At 44.6% G+C, this 14858-nt stretch overlaps 1 long non-coding RNA gene across 1 annotated transcript in view; it reads right to left on the bottom strand.

Moving 5' to 3' along the window:
- LOC146191928 (uncharacterized) overlaps positions 1-14858 on the bottom strand; it is a 55326-nt gene that overhangs the window by 25721 nt on the left and 14747 nt on the right. Inside the window, exon 2 of the long non-coding RNA XR_014706715.1 lies at positions 7503-7602. This is a non-coding gene — a long non-coding RNA (uncharacterized LOC146191928). The remainder of the gene's footprint in view (positions 1-7502; positions 7603-14858) is intronic.

Below are 14858 nucleotides of genomic sequence, written 5' to 3'. Positions count from 1 at the left end.
CTTCAGGACTCTGTCAGTCTATCGCTCACTGGTGATAATGAAGTTCATTGATGCCTTCCTTTTGAAACGGACAACGATACTAAAATTCTTCTCAGGCCAGAAATACAGATTCTTCGCAATGCGGCAGCGCTAACACGTGGGGGAAATACCGGTCGTGAACTTCGGATTCAGGAAGGGAGTTCGCAGCACTCCACTGCGCGCCTCACATAGGAGGACGCTACTCCGGAAGTTATATATAACCCCTCTCTTGTTTTAGTGGCTGTGTGTGCGGTACAGGGCTATAGTACCGTCTTTTCGCCAGAGACCACCAGCCACAACTTTGGCTGCACATATTTTCCTAATCCTAATATTTTCCTTAATTTTCCGGCGCTGGTAAAATTGTAGCGCAGTAGTGAGGTGGGAGCTGTGAGGTCTCCTCACCATATCGGTCGTAGAGTTTCTTACTCTTACCTAGAGGGAAAGCTGTATTGTCAACTATGAGATTCCGCATGGAGCTTCCTGACGACCAGTTCAGCCAAAATGGGCGCCTGAAGCATCGTGGGGCTGAGAGCTACCGCGTGCAGAACTACAAGTTTTGGCTAAACATAATACAAAAATAAACGTTACTCTACAGCACAAAACACCAAAATATTCAATATTGCGATCAAAAATTGCAAAAAAAGCCAGTCAAAGAGCATTCAAGTGTAAAAAATGTCCAGAATTGGTGAGGGCTGTCTCTCCTATTGGCTAAGTGTTGAGCAGCACGGAAGCCACAATTCGTCCTATAGTCACGTTTTAAAAAGAAAAACAAACGCCTTGAAGTTATGTATCGGTGCTCAATCAATTTAGGAAGCTTTTGCAGTAGCATTTCGGAAAACAGAAACATTTTACTGGCGTCGCCTGCTTTTGCGCCTTCGCTGCTATCACGTTTGCTCTCTAGCCTCGATATCATGATCTTATTAACGTCACTATGTGTTTTCGAAAAAAAATCGGTTGTCCTATACCGGCTGACCGGCACAAAATTCTTAGCGCCCCCATGTAGGGTTATGTGCACCGCCCCCAGCGTTCCCTCTAGGTAAGGCAAGGAACCATTATATCGGTCTCCCAGATGCTTGGTGCGCGCCACCAACAGATTACTCAAGTTCAGGTAAAGGACCTCAATGGTCCAATGAATTTTCGCCATTTGGGTGAGGCATCCCACGTTCGTGACCTGGCAACTGTCCCACGAGTATCGACGGACCACCAACCGATACCCCTCTGTAGGGTCTCATTTGAGCTGTATCGATGCACACCCTCAACGGTACGGCATGTTTTTCGCTGTTTGGCCTCTAGAGTGCCCTTGGCACCTTACGCATGCAGACGACAACGTTGGACAATGTCAAAGACGGTTTGGCCACCGCCTTCCATACAGTTCTGATGACATCAAAGCAACAGCAGGCTCCAATAAACCTCACCCCAAAAAACGACCAAAGGAACTTTCGCTTGCGCTGTAAGCCTCTCTCCGAAATGCAGGACTAGTTGGGCTGTGCCGCATTCTGCACTCCGAGGTACCACTATTCCTGCGCCAATGCACGCAGCTTTCCTGCATGCTGCTGCGTCACTGGCTCGTTTCGGAAAAGAAGGGCCGCCGATTTCTGGGGCTAAGTGTAGATCCAGATCAGTTCACTCCTCCCCGTAAATGTCGAGAAAAAATTCAAGCTATTAAAGATTTTTTGCCTGCGTTGCGCACGCAGGCGACGACGTTTGTTTGGGGCGGCACGGTAAGTCTCCGTCGGGGGCATTTAGAGCGTTGTTATGAGTTGATGTTGTCGTGGAAGGTATGGCGTTGTTTGTTGAGAGCTTGAGTTTTGAGCGAAGTTCAATGACCAACCGATGCTCATTGAGAAAATATATATCCAGAATAACGTCTCGCGGGAAGTTCTGTAGGACCACGAAGCTTGTAGGATAGGTACGCCATTTCCATTTACTGTTACTCTTGCAGAGCATCGCCTTGAGGGTGTAACAAGGCTTAAACCAGAGGTGCGAATTAGCCGGCCATCCTAACTGGTCGGCACTTTCTGAGCTTGGCGGCGAACGCTCTACTGATCACAGATTAGTCAGCTCCGGTTTCCAATAAAGCGGTAACCGTGCGACCATCGTCAGCAACTTTCAAGTTACTTGCTCACGTCATCTTATTGCATGCTGTCTTGGGGTTTTGATCTCTGCTTCGTTTTGTTCTGAGGTCGTGGCCGGGGCACACCGTCATCCCTTCGCTGGACGGCGTTGTCAGCATGGACTCTGGTCGCGTCGTCTGAATGCTGACATCGTGCGTAGCGGCAGTGTCACTTTGAAATCTTTGTGCGTCGAGGGCGTTTTCACAAGCAGTACGGAGTAATAGCTACATCGTCGGTATTTGTCGTCGACTGCAGAGATTCTTCGTTAGTTCGCTTGAAGCACCTCAGTTCTAAAGTTTACTGCCATTAGTTTCCCAAAAGGGGGCTAGGGGACCTTCCTCGCACAATGTAATCGTAGTTGCGGCCTGGCGACGCAACGCGGGCCCTGTACGGGGGTTGGGAACTAAAGCGTCGGCTTGACGACACAAACGCTCCGCTGCGCAGATAGTTCTCGACTTTTTGCGGTCGTTCACTGAGGCGAGGCTGCGGTGCGTCGATTACGAAACCCGATTTGTTGCTAAGGGTAGTGGCGAAGGATGTGGCTGGCCTCCCCCCAGTGGAAACAGATTGGATGGTTGTGCTATGTCCTCCAGGCGTCACATTTCCTTGGGATTGAGGGCTGTTCGTAATCTTGGCGGACGGAGGCCAAGGAGCAGCGTTCAAAAGGAGCTTGTTCGCGTCGGCGGGAGTTTGGAGGTTCCCGTAGTGGCTCAGGACGGCTTAATGCGGCAGCGCACTTCATCGCAGTGGGCTCTTGCGTCAGAGCCGTCGGAGCCATTGAAGCCATCGCTTGAGGGACGACCAGTGTATGCTGGACTTCTCGCTGACAACGTCTGCAAGCGGGGTCATTTGGGGCTAATGAAATGATGGCAGGAATCGTCGTAGTTCTTCGCGGGCGATATCGAGGATACGTTCCCGCAGGTTATCTCTGCATGCAGATGAGACGTGATAGTGGCTTGCGGAGAAGGCTTGAAAGGGCCGGTTTTAGTGGCGGGTTTGGGCGCCCAATGTTTTATCAATGCTCGAAGCCTCTTTAGTAAATTCCGCCAGGGTTTTCGGTGGCTGGCGTGGGAGACCGGCAAAATGTTTTTATACAGATGTATTTGTTGAAAGAAAAAGGCAGAGAGGTTGGCCGGAATAATTCAAATCTGGCCTGCTACTCTGCACTGGGGAAGGGGAAGGAGAGAAGAAAGAAGGTCATGATGGGTGATGATGTGGGAGAATGCATATGAAATACATATACAGACACAGTAGCTTGTTTTACAAGCGCGAATCAAGTCCGCTGGTGCAAAACGGCAAAGAGCACGCACTGCCTGGACACCCTTCCCCTTGTCCTGCCAAGCGCCCAGCAGCAGTTCTTCCGACAGAGGCCTCTTGTCTAAACGCTTCAAGGAAGCCGCTAGCACACTTCTTTCGCGCGAATACGCTGGGCACACAAATAATATATGGTCCACAGTATCTGGGATGCCACAAGTTGAACATTCCGGCGAGTCCATCAGTCCAAATAAATGTAAGTACTTGTGCGTGAAAGCCACACTTAAACGAACTCTATGTAGTAAGCATGCCTGATGACGCGGAATATCACGCGGAACATAAAATTTTAATGTTTGATCGAGCCTTCTTAGACGAATGTGTCGGGCGTCTGGCTGGGCCCAGTAGGCAAAATGTTGACCTCTCACACCGCGCATTAGGAAGTTTACCTAGATCTCCTCGGTCATATTGGGATTGGCGTGGTGGAAGAGAGGTTAATCTCAACATGAGAGAGGATTGACTCCTTCAGGAGTTGATTTCAAAATAGAAGATGGGCTCGGGCTCACTTCGGTTGAACGATATTTCCAAAAACCGTTACGAATTGCATCTTAAATGTCTCGCAATCCTTCAACAAATTCTCACAATTCTCGCATCAAATTAGGGAAGAATTCTGAAGTTCAAAGTAGGCTTCCCTTAGCGTCGTTTCTCCACCCCAGACGTTGTACGTTGGCACGCTTTCAAATAGGTTAAGCCAGCCTTCCGGATCCTCCACCGTTCCTCCTTGGAAGCAGGGAGGACCACGGGACTGGACGGAAACGACCGGTACTATAGACTGGGTCATTTGCAATGTTGGGCCTTCTTCCGGAGTCGAACAGGGTCAGGCCACAGACCGTGTTCGGGGTGGATCGTTGTTGTCGGCAGCTGGCTCGGTGACCTGCTGGCTGGTCCCCCATGGCGACTGAAACAATGATGAGGTCTTCGCTTAAATGAGTAGGTCAGATATCAAACGGAGGCATCTCCATCAAATCTCACGTAGTGGGGCATGCCCAGTAGCCAGAAATGAAGACACTGGCGTTGCACTTGAATAAACTTTTTATTGGGCTGACGTGCGCCCGCAAAAAAAAAAACAACTAAGCAATCGCCGGTGGCAATAACAATAAACGTGCTTGTCGGTCGTCGAACGAAGAATGCCTGTCGCATCCGTCAACGCTCAGTAAAAGGCGCCGAGCAAACACCTAGATAAAGCCGCGAACGGTGACTAGCATAACCAGGAACAGAGTGGAATTACACGCGAGTGGTTGAAATTTTCGAGATACATCTCGACGCACCTTGTGCTATAAAGACAAAAAAGCGTTGTCTCGTGAAATCAAGCAAGAAAAAACAAAGAATACAGAACCGATACGCGCGCTAGAATCACAGTGACAAGGCCGCATGCCAACTGTCGAAAAAGAACAAATAAAGATTAGAGTAGTTTGTGGCAATATTTCATCAGTAGTCCGTAGTCCTTGCTCTTGTCCGGTGCAGACAAATTTGTAGGCAACATGAATAAACTTTTAACCCTTAGTAATTCGAGAATTTACGTTCGAACGGTTTTGAGTGGATAGCGAGCATTTGAAGTTTACTGGGGATAAGACTCCAGAAATAATTCATCTATATTATTTTTTATTTTTCCGGAGAGAAATGTGGACGCAGGCAGTAAGGGTCTACTTCTCCAAAGGGTGAACAGAGCAGTCACAGTATTGATAGCAGCCGACACGCTACGTGTAGCTTTTTCTTGCGTAGGGCACAGTGGTTATGTCGGAGATTACAAAAGTATACTTCTATTTTTTGTCACTGACAATATGCAAGACTACGGTGGGGAATTGTAATGGAGTAAAAAAATTAAAATGTTGCTTCACACGTCTGTTCATTGAACGCAAATAGCACTGCTTCCCCCTATCGAATCTAAGAAATGCTGCGCTGAATTCAATTTTTTTCAGTAATGGGAGGACGTTTCCGAGCATAAACTTGTCAAAAAAGTCCGTATCACCATCTCCAGCAGCGGGTTTTCGGTGAAGATAATGGAAGAATAGCAAAAGAGAGAATGCGATAAGAATAAGTCAGAAGCTATTAATGTTCATTGCAAAAAATGCTAAGGGCCAAGCCAGAAGAGCTTCCCTAATGAGATGTCTTGCTAAGCAACGAAATGACGTGCATTGCCACAGCAAGATACATTACTACAGCAAGGACAGAATAAAAAAGAGTGAAAGATGGGAGCACGTGTTTGGCAGGAAAGTTTACTATTCACTCAGGGGAGCATTTAGGTCGTTTCGCACGTCCCGATTGCGTCAAGCTGTCGCAGTGTGTGCACAAAGACCTCCAGGCGTTGGACAATTAGTCTCGTTAACGTCCATCTCGCAACTCTGGGAGACCAGACAGTCTGTCAACGGTTGTTGTGCGACTCTGTGCTGCTCCAAGCTCAATGTCCCATTCGTGAGTTGGCACATTGCCTGTGCTGAATGCAGAATATGAACTAAAAGCCTTCCCCACAAGCGCCATATTTACCCACGTCTTGCGAATACTTCTCGAGGCATCTGATGTTAGCCGTGCAGCGTGATATGCCTCCTTAGTTAGTACCTAGTTAGCATAATTATAGAGTGCTGCGAAGTAACCCTGTCACTCTAGACTTCTATTTTTCAGTTACTGGAAAGTACTGATAGGTCACCAGACCCGCGAAATACTTTTGTCAGCCGACGTTGCGCGTCGGCCTCATTTCCATAGCAATAACGGTGTCACGTATAGCATATATCTTATATGGTCAAACTCCCTGTCTTATTATATTCATAGCGATGGCCTGCGATCTTCTAATTTCATCTTTGACACATTGTTAAGTGTCCTGACAATTCCTTACAGAATAAAACGACAGAACCATACCAAACCATATTAAACAGTCCTTTCACGCGACCTTATTCTCTGAAATATTTCTGGCATCGTTAGATTCTATAGGATCGCTTATGACATATATGACATGTAAAATCACGTCGCAATAGCCGTAATCGTAAATCGTATTTTCGCCGTATATCGAAATGTGCTTCCTGATTCCCGATGCATGAAATGCCTATTCACTTTTATTAATTTACGAAGAAAAACAACCATGCGGGATATCATTATCTGTAGAGTGATGACAATGGGGCTTGTTATAATTTATGTGTTCTCAAGACAGTGTTCTCAAGCATCCCTCTGGACTCGTGATTTTCAGAATTGTGCAGATGTATTTGATATATATACTAGGCAAAACAATTTCTTTTACAAATACAAAAAGCTGGACTTTGTTCTCGGTTATAGGTACGAAAGCGGGACGAGAAAGATAAGAACTGCAAAGTTCAGAATTTATTGGAAATTTTAGACATTATTTGGGAAGGGCACAGCGCGAAACGACACGGGACGAAAGAAAGAAGACGTACACAGAAACTGGAAAGCCTGAAGTTTCCAGCCGGCGTATCTGCGACCGTACACTTTCTGGTATGTTATGGTAACACGAGTTCAGTAGGCCTGAGCTGATGCAAGAAAAAATGATCAATATTTGACAATATTTGAATGGCCAGAGGAATAATTAGGTACGGGCTTCTGCCCCCCCCCCCCCCCATTTTTAGTTTCTGTCATCTCGGCAACTTACGAAATGCTTGTGCGACAGGTAAGGGAGGAGTTTGTGAATCCTAAAAAGAGGAATTAAGCAGATAAAAAAGTCGCTGTAGTTCCCTATGTCCACAAAATAGCCCACAATTTGAAGCACGTAGTAGCACGTTTTGATGTCGGCGTAGTGTTTTCCACGCCGCATACTTTGAGTGGGGTCTGTCGTGCGATCAGAGACCGTCATGAAAAAATTACAACTTTTTAACCCCTTTAAATGCCAAGTGTCGCACAGATCAACTATTGTAGAATGCGCGTGCGCCGTAGTATATGAAATTCCATTGGCATGTAACAAAGTTTATATAGGACGAACCGGAAGATGTAAGGCCACTGTCGCAACTTCGTCAACGATAAAAATAGAAACAAAACCAACTGCGCCCTTTAGTTGCTAACACTAAGATTTTATTTAGACACCGGGATAAAACAACAAGAGAGCTGATGGAGGCGTACCTGATCCAAAAAAGACAGTCGCAATGTATAATCCAGCTTTCGGTCATACAAGTAGATAAAGAGATGGCGTTCCTTGACAATCCTTCGTCGTTTCCTTAACCTTTAAGGGAGAAGGGAAAAATGTGTCGGAAAAAACTATCATTCAGTGATTACAACTTTTCATATCTCTGGTTGTCACCTTCTGATTTGTTTTGCGCAAGTGCTCTATACTTGTTATCATTATCATTGAAGAAATTGTATAAATATGTGTTTCTTTCCAATAAAAATTTAGTTGTGAGTCAGCGCTGTGTGTACGTCTTCTTCCTTTCGTCCCGTGACTTTTCGCGCTGTGCCCTTCCAGTATGAATCGATACCAACTCGCACAATTGTCTATCCTTCTTAGAAATTATAGCTTCGAATGGTAGAATTGTATCCATACTGAAACACGTGTTTTGACGCGAGAAGTCTTGCTAGTGGGTAGGGGCTTTAGGGGAAGCCTTTTTGGCGTTCATAAAATACAAAGATTGTTTAACGTTGCCACGCTGTCAGTCGTATGACGTGTCGTTTTATAAAATCCATTATTTCTACTCGTCTAGATTTATATATTCACTACCTCGTACACGCGTCACTTTAAAGTGAAAAAAAAAATGCCACAAGCTATGCTCTAAATATCACACCTTTTTTATTAAATCCCCGCGTAGTATTTTTGTTGTGCAGTTTAATTTCTCTCTGATACTTGTAAACTGCCCCAGGAACATTCTGGTGGTCGGGTGGAACCGGATGCCAGACTACGATGCCGCTGTGAACTATTCTGAAGAGGCTACGCAGTGCTCGTACAGCTTGTCTTCTTTGCCGTGCTTGGTCGACTCATTCACACGTTCTTGTCTAGTATTTGTAGCGAGAGCTAAATTGGCCACAGTCGCGCCATTTTGAGAGGCCTGTCCGTGCCTGTGTCGAAGAAGACGACGTTTGCTGTGTCGATCGCTGTCCCGTAAAACATATCCTGTCAAGAGGAGCGAATACGCTTGACGTGGTTTCATAGGGGGTTTTCACGCTACCTGCATCAGCTTACATGGATGAGATTGCGCGATCTCTCGAAGCTTTGCATGGCGTGTGTCAGATAACTGGGCTACATCGAGAGCGTCTGGGCAAGGGCGTCATATGTCACACGCGGATCTATAATGGTGATGACTATGATCTGTCGTTTATCGCGAATCAAGCGGCTAAGAGCAGCATTTTTGAGACGCGCGGCGGGATAACTGCGGCGCTACTTAGGTAGTGCAGGTTCCCCATATAACCAGCAAGGTGCAGGTTTCTACACTTGATTGCTGATCTGTAAATTGAATTGACTTGATTCACTCCTGGGAATCGATTTATACCGCCAAATGCAATCACGACTAAAAGCCCACCAATTAAACACTCACCATAATTCTCCCGAGGGCACACCTCAAGGTGATTGTATCTAGCAACACTGCCGAAGCACAGGCATTCGCAGCACGTACTGGTTTCAGTTTATGGGGTTTAACGCCCCAAATCGACTGAGGCTATGAGAGAAGCCGTAGTGCAGGACTTCGAAAATTTAAACCCCATGCATAAATTTATTTAATCTGCACTGTCAACGCACAGCACAAGTGCGCCTAGTTTTTTGACTTCATCGGAAAGCAATGCCTTAACCACTGCACCACCAGGGCGGGTGTGCAGCACATACTGTACAGTCGAGTGGTCTAAAGCATCAGCACGCGAACGTTGTCTGCTCATTCTGCAACGGGTAGTAATTCACTCGAGGGTTTAAAATAAGCTTCTATATTTTCCTTCCGCTATGCCACTGTGCACTGAAAGACTGCGGCTTGGTTTTCGTTCGCAGGGCTGTTCAATTGGTAATGGTTTAAATATATTGAGCTAAAATGGGCTGCAAAAGCGGAAAGTTAAAGCATTGTAAGTTACAAGACATCAAATAAAATAAAACCAACAGCTGCTCAGAATTACGTTTATCAGTATTCCCATCTTAGCGAATAGAAAACTACCGAGAGGCACATCGGCTAAGTTGAATAATAAAAAAATACCAATATGTGGTGTTTCTACTCCGCTTCACGATATGAAGTCGCAATTATATTTCATAACCGCCTTTTCTTCAACAGCAGAAAATAGTAGGAGGAGTGAACAAGAACAGGTGTCTGAATCTGGAAACTATGCAAAAAAAGCTTTTTGAAGCATGGCGTTTACAAAGCACGGAAGTATATAAGTTTTTCGAGGCCACGAGTGGATCGCTCATCTTCCTTTTTCAGGTTCTCGACTTGAGGGGCCTTTTATCGCCTTCCTTTGCGAACAGGGATGAGCTCCGAACTGAGCTCGCAAGAATGCGACGCGCGAGTTTATGGAGAGCCGAAATTGTCGTAATCCCTCGGGCTTTTTATTACAGGCAGAAGTTTCCCGGGGATTTCTGGAAACGATTGCCCCTTTAAACCTTGCAATCATGCTCGCGGCCAAAGGAAACGCCGTGAAAAAGCTCGTAAATCACCGATCCCTTACCCCTAATCCCTGGTCCTTTCCTTTTTGTCTCGGCTGACGGAGTACGTGGGTAGCCTGCAGTGATAACAGGCCACCCCGAAAGCGATGCTCCTCCAGTATTTATGAAACGTATACGTCTTCCTTGTTTTTGTTATCTCTACTTGAACACACTAATCAAGGAGATAAACTTTAATTTCAGGCGCCATTAAACATTTGCGCAGTCATCTCTAAGTTAATAACTAAGACAATGCTGTTTATTCAGTCAAACCTGTAAATACTCTATTCAGGAATAAATCGTCTACACAAATGTTGTAGACCATTTTGAAGTATAGTTGGTAGAAAGGTCTTGCTGAAGTCCAATAATCAGGCCTTTAAGGAAATCTAGCATTTACCGCCCATAGAACATATGTCAGGCTTGGAAGCACTACCAAATACCGAAGGAAACAGCGCTCCCCCCCAAAAAAAACGGATTTTTTTCTCTGAGACACTACATCTGACGCACCAGTAGGGACTCGCTGTATCGTGCAATATTTATGTTGGCGGGGGTAAATTCCAGGATTGGTAGAAAAACTGCTTTACGTGAATGGCAACCTCATTAGAAACAATAAGGCCAGCAAAGTTGAAAGCAACCCTAAACTTCCTATTGGATAGTTTCCGAATACCTATTAGCGGATGTCCATCACCTGTAGTTGGCTTGTATAGGGCACAGCAGGGTGTTTGCGAAGCGACTTCATATCTTAATAAAAACACAGGGTAGCTGGCACCAGATGGACTTCAATGTTTATTGTTTATTTGCAGCTCACGTACAGTGAAATACAAGCAGAGAAGAGTAAGACGAAAACAGCGCTGCAAAGGGATAGAAAAGCGTAACATGAATCTATGCCCTTATATGATCGAGCGATGAAATGTTACCGTGTCTTGATAATGTACAACACCGTATGATGAAATAGAATGTTTAAGAAGAGGACCTACAAAGACAAAATACAAATTCTCGTGTGAAAATCACTTCCTATCAGTATTATAAAAAGAAAAAAAATTATTATTACAGTGTCATTTATGTCAGCTTTGCGGTGCCTTTATCGGTATTGCGTGTTTCGCTCGTTTATCCTTAACTCATTTCGGCTGACCGCAGCCAACATAAGCACCAAAGAAAGCAGCATGGGCAACACCTTCCAGCTCAAATTGTTATAGAAGACGTTTATAATAAGAAAATGCAGTAGCTTGGAAAGAAATACAAAGGCAAATTTGTAGACTCTATGGCTTAACTGTAACAAACCATGAAATATTAGGACATGGTGCACTATTAATAACACGATTAAGTGGAATACTTGTGAAACAAGAGTCAGCACGTATCCTCTACGGTTCATAATAGGTGCCTCTGTTCGCTAAGCACACAGAGGCGCTTTCTCTGTAACAATTTATTTTAAACATTTAGAGTGGTAGCTCCTAGTCAGATTCAGTAACCGGAACGTTCGTAAAAATTTACAAAACTTTGATAACGTTCGTGGTTCCCTCTAGACACACTGCTTAGTTCTCATCACAAGAGAGAAACGAGCTTTACAGGCTTCATTCAAATGAAAGCTTAACACTTTTTTAGCTATTGTTAAGTGATTTCTCCATGAGATCAAATATTAGACACCTGCATAATAAGGTGTATTGTGATACCAATTATGCTGCAATGAATAGGAGACCGCGGCTTTTAAAGAGACAATCATGGTACCTGGCCTCACTTTTTGACGTGATACCACAAAGCTGTTGGAATTTTCCGCCTCGAATTGAATAAATATTTTGCACCTCCTGCCCGCTCCATCGCCTCATTAGTACTCGAAACCTCATGCTTTATATAAGCGGGTTATTTCCTTCAGATCGAACTGAGAACATCCTCGTGGAATGACATACATGTATCGTGAAAATCCAGTTCCAAGCGTAGTGTCATGGATTACTAGGGCGCGATACCAAGACGAAATTTAGCAAAGTTTTGCAGTGTGCCATGGACATGTGAGATACAGTTTAGGTATGTGTTATGCATTTAGTACATTTACGCATTTAAATTATCACAACACGACAATCAGTAGGCGTTCAGTGGCTTTAGCGGCTAATGTTCTCAAGGCAATCACTGCATGCGCACCCTGTGGGCGGAAACAATTCGTCCTATGTTAAACCTATTTCACACCGACAGATAAAACGGACATCACTGTTCTTGCGATTTTTCGTCCTGTGTATTCAAGACAAGCCTAATCTAGTGGTGGCCGCAATCAATGCAGCCGTTGTCTACGAAACAGCGGTGCCTATGCCGCTGCTATCACTTCGAGTACAATTATATCGGATCATGACTTTATCAAGTATTTCATGGCACGTTAATGAGACACATGTTTCCTCATGCCCAGTCGGCCTTCTGGTGCTTTGGTGACGCAAACGGTAGCACAGTAAACGGAGTGCTTGATGTGTCTATTCTCGAAAACAATCCGTTGGCAATGCCGTTACGCAGGGTTTTGGGCGCAGCCGTGGTATATATGTAAGGCATCCAAACTTACAGAACATCTCTTAAGTCTCGCTAAGAGCGGAAAATGCGAAAGGCTATTTACACTGTTTTTACTAACTGCATCGCCGTTGTCTTTCCTACAACCATCCTTATCACTATAGCTACTATCAACATTATCTACTAAATGCCCACCATTATCAGCGCTACAACCATCGTTATCATTACCACTAACTGTATCGGCATTTACATCGCTGCTATTACCGGTACGCTAGACAAGGACGATTACAAACTTTTTGTGGCCACCCCCACGTAGAGAAGTGGTTTGCACGTTCGACTAGGGATCGGAGGGGTAGCGGTTCGATTTCCGGGGAAGCATGTTTTTTTCTAAACATCAACTTATGCAAATATTTTCAACTAAAATGTCCTCCGGACTGTACCTTTGTGCAACATGCTTGAGCAAAGGATTGGGTTCATCATAACAGAAAAATTTACGAAAATTTATGGTTCTCCCGTGAGAATCCTCCTTCAGGTGGTGGAATTGGGAATTTAACGACAAAAGCATAATACGAAATACCAGAGATATTGGCGGGGAAAGAGGAGATACAGGCTTACGTGGAAGGAGGAGCGTATATATGGAGTTGAAGAATGTGCACCTGCATGGTAGTTACCATGCAAGCGGAGAAGCGGGGGCAGAGTGGACAACGGCAGCGCGATCACTACCCGGAGGATAGCTGCTTAGAAGGAGCAGGGTATGGCAAGTGCATTGAATACACTATCGAATGGTGATTATCAAGTTAACCATTCACATAGTCACCGTGGCAGGAGGAGGTTGTGGCGGCTACTTTATATGTATTGAACTATTTATTACTCAACCGCAAGGCTGCTACCATACATAGAGGATATAGTGAGTGTGGCTAGGAATCTAGGCTATTCGCAACTGATTTAGCTCAGTCGCATACTTTCGCCTTCCATTTTCTGCTTGCTACCAGGATGGTCACCTGAGACAGACGGCGTTCAAAACACTCTCGTCCTGACCCCTCCTTATCTCTCTCCTCCAAACGCAATCCCACCCTTTGCCTAGCAATTATTATGGTTCGATTTAAGTACAATGTTGCAAAAGCAGTTGGCACAATGTTCGAAATGTCGGTTTAATAAATATTTCATTTCCTGAGAATATCCACGTCCCACGGAAAAGTAATATTTCGGTTCGACGCACGAATGATTTCTTGTAGGGCCGCACACGATGCAATGTTCTGGCAACGGCCTTAGTGCAGCGACATCTGGATTCATATGAATGCCAATTTTTCATTCCTACCATGCCGCAGAGGTTCACGTGGTGCGATACAGTCAACTCTAGTGCCTTAGAGGTTAGGGCGCTCTACGCCGGTTCCCACGGACACTGGTTGGACTATGTCCGCGTCCTTCTCGTTTTAGTGGGTTACTATTTTTTCCGTTGCATATGTAAGAACAGCAAATAAAATATATATCTGGACATTTCCACTACGATGTCCCTTAGAGTAAATTTCGCTTTTAGATAGTAAAGTCAATATACTATACCATTCCCCGTCTGAACAGGCCATATCATACCATACGATGCCATTTTATATCATGCCATACGTGACCATACCATACCTTGCCATATCATATCATACAATGTAGTCTCGCACTATTTTTCTCACATCTTTAGTTGTACATCTGCACATGCTGCCGTCATAAGGACTAAGGAGGGGTAATACGTACTCTTACGAACATATTATAAATATCTGATTTGTCTAGCTAACAATCTATATAAGGCAGCACTTCATTTAAAGAAATGGAAATTGAATGACAGCCGGCAGTAGATTTAGCCATATATTGTAAAAAGCTTTGTACAAAAGCGGCTCCATTCCGAGCAGCATATGCATTTCCAGGCAGTGGATTCCACACACTGCATGTTCGCGTGAAATAATATTTGCGTTTACTGGGGAGCTCAATTTGTACGTAATGACTACGCTTGTGGTTATAGCTTGTCTTACGCGTGGATCTAGAACGTAGAGAGCAAGCAGGGCTAATAATAACTTTGCTGGAGTACTTCGAAGAAACACATTTACATTTAACAAGTGTTGTGCTATTTCCTATATTGCAAACGTTATAGATATTAGACAGAAATCAGCTGCGTCAAGCAATAAGGATGTAGCGTGCGCATGTTTTATGATATCTTAGTGTTTCATTACATTTATTTTTAGAAGCATGTCCTAAGTAACATTAGCATACTCATGTTGTAGATCGATTATGGTTCAGAAGAGAATCAGTTTATGTAAAACCAGAGCGTGTTTTAACTTGTGTTTCTTTAAACCAATATGCCCGGAGAATCAATTTCACTGTGATAACGGGACAAACAGCAAGAA

This window comes from Amblyomma maculatum, chromosome 4 (genome assembly GCF_055883805.1).
Source record: "Amblyomma maculatum isolate TAMU_Amacu chromosome 4, ASM5588380v1, whole genome shotgun sequence".
NCBI lineage: Eukaryota > Metazoa > Arthropoda > Arachnida > Ixodida > Ixodidae > Amblyomma > Amblyomma maculatum.
The sequence above is the reverse complement of the archived record's forward strand: the minus strand, read 5'-3'. Positions and strand labels throughout refer to the sequence as shown.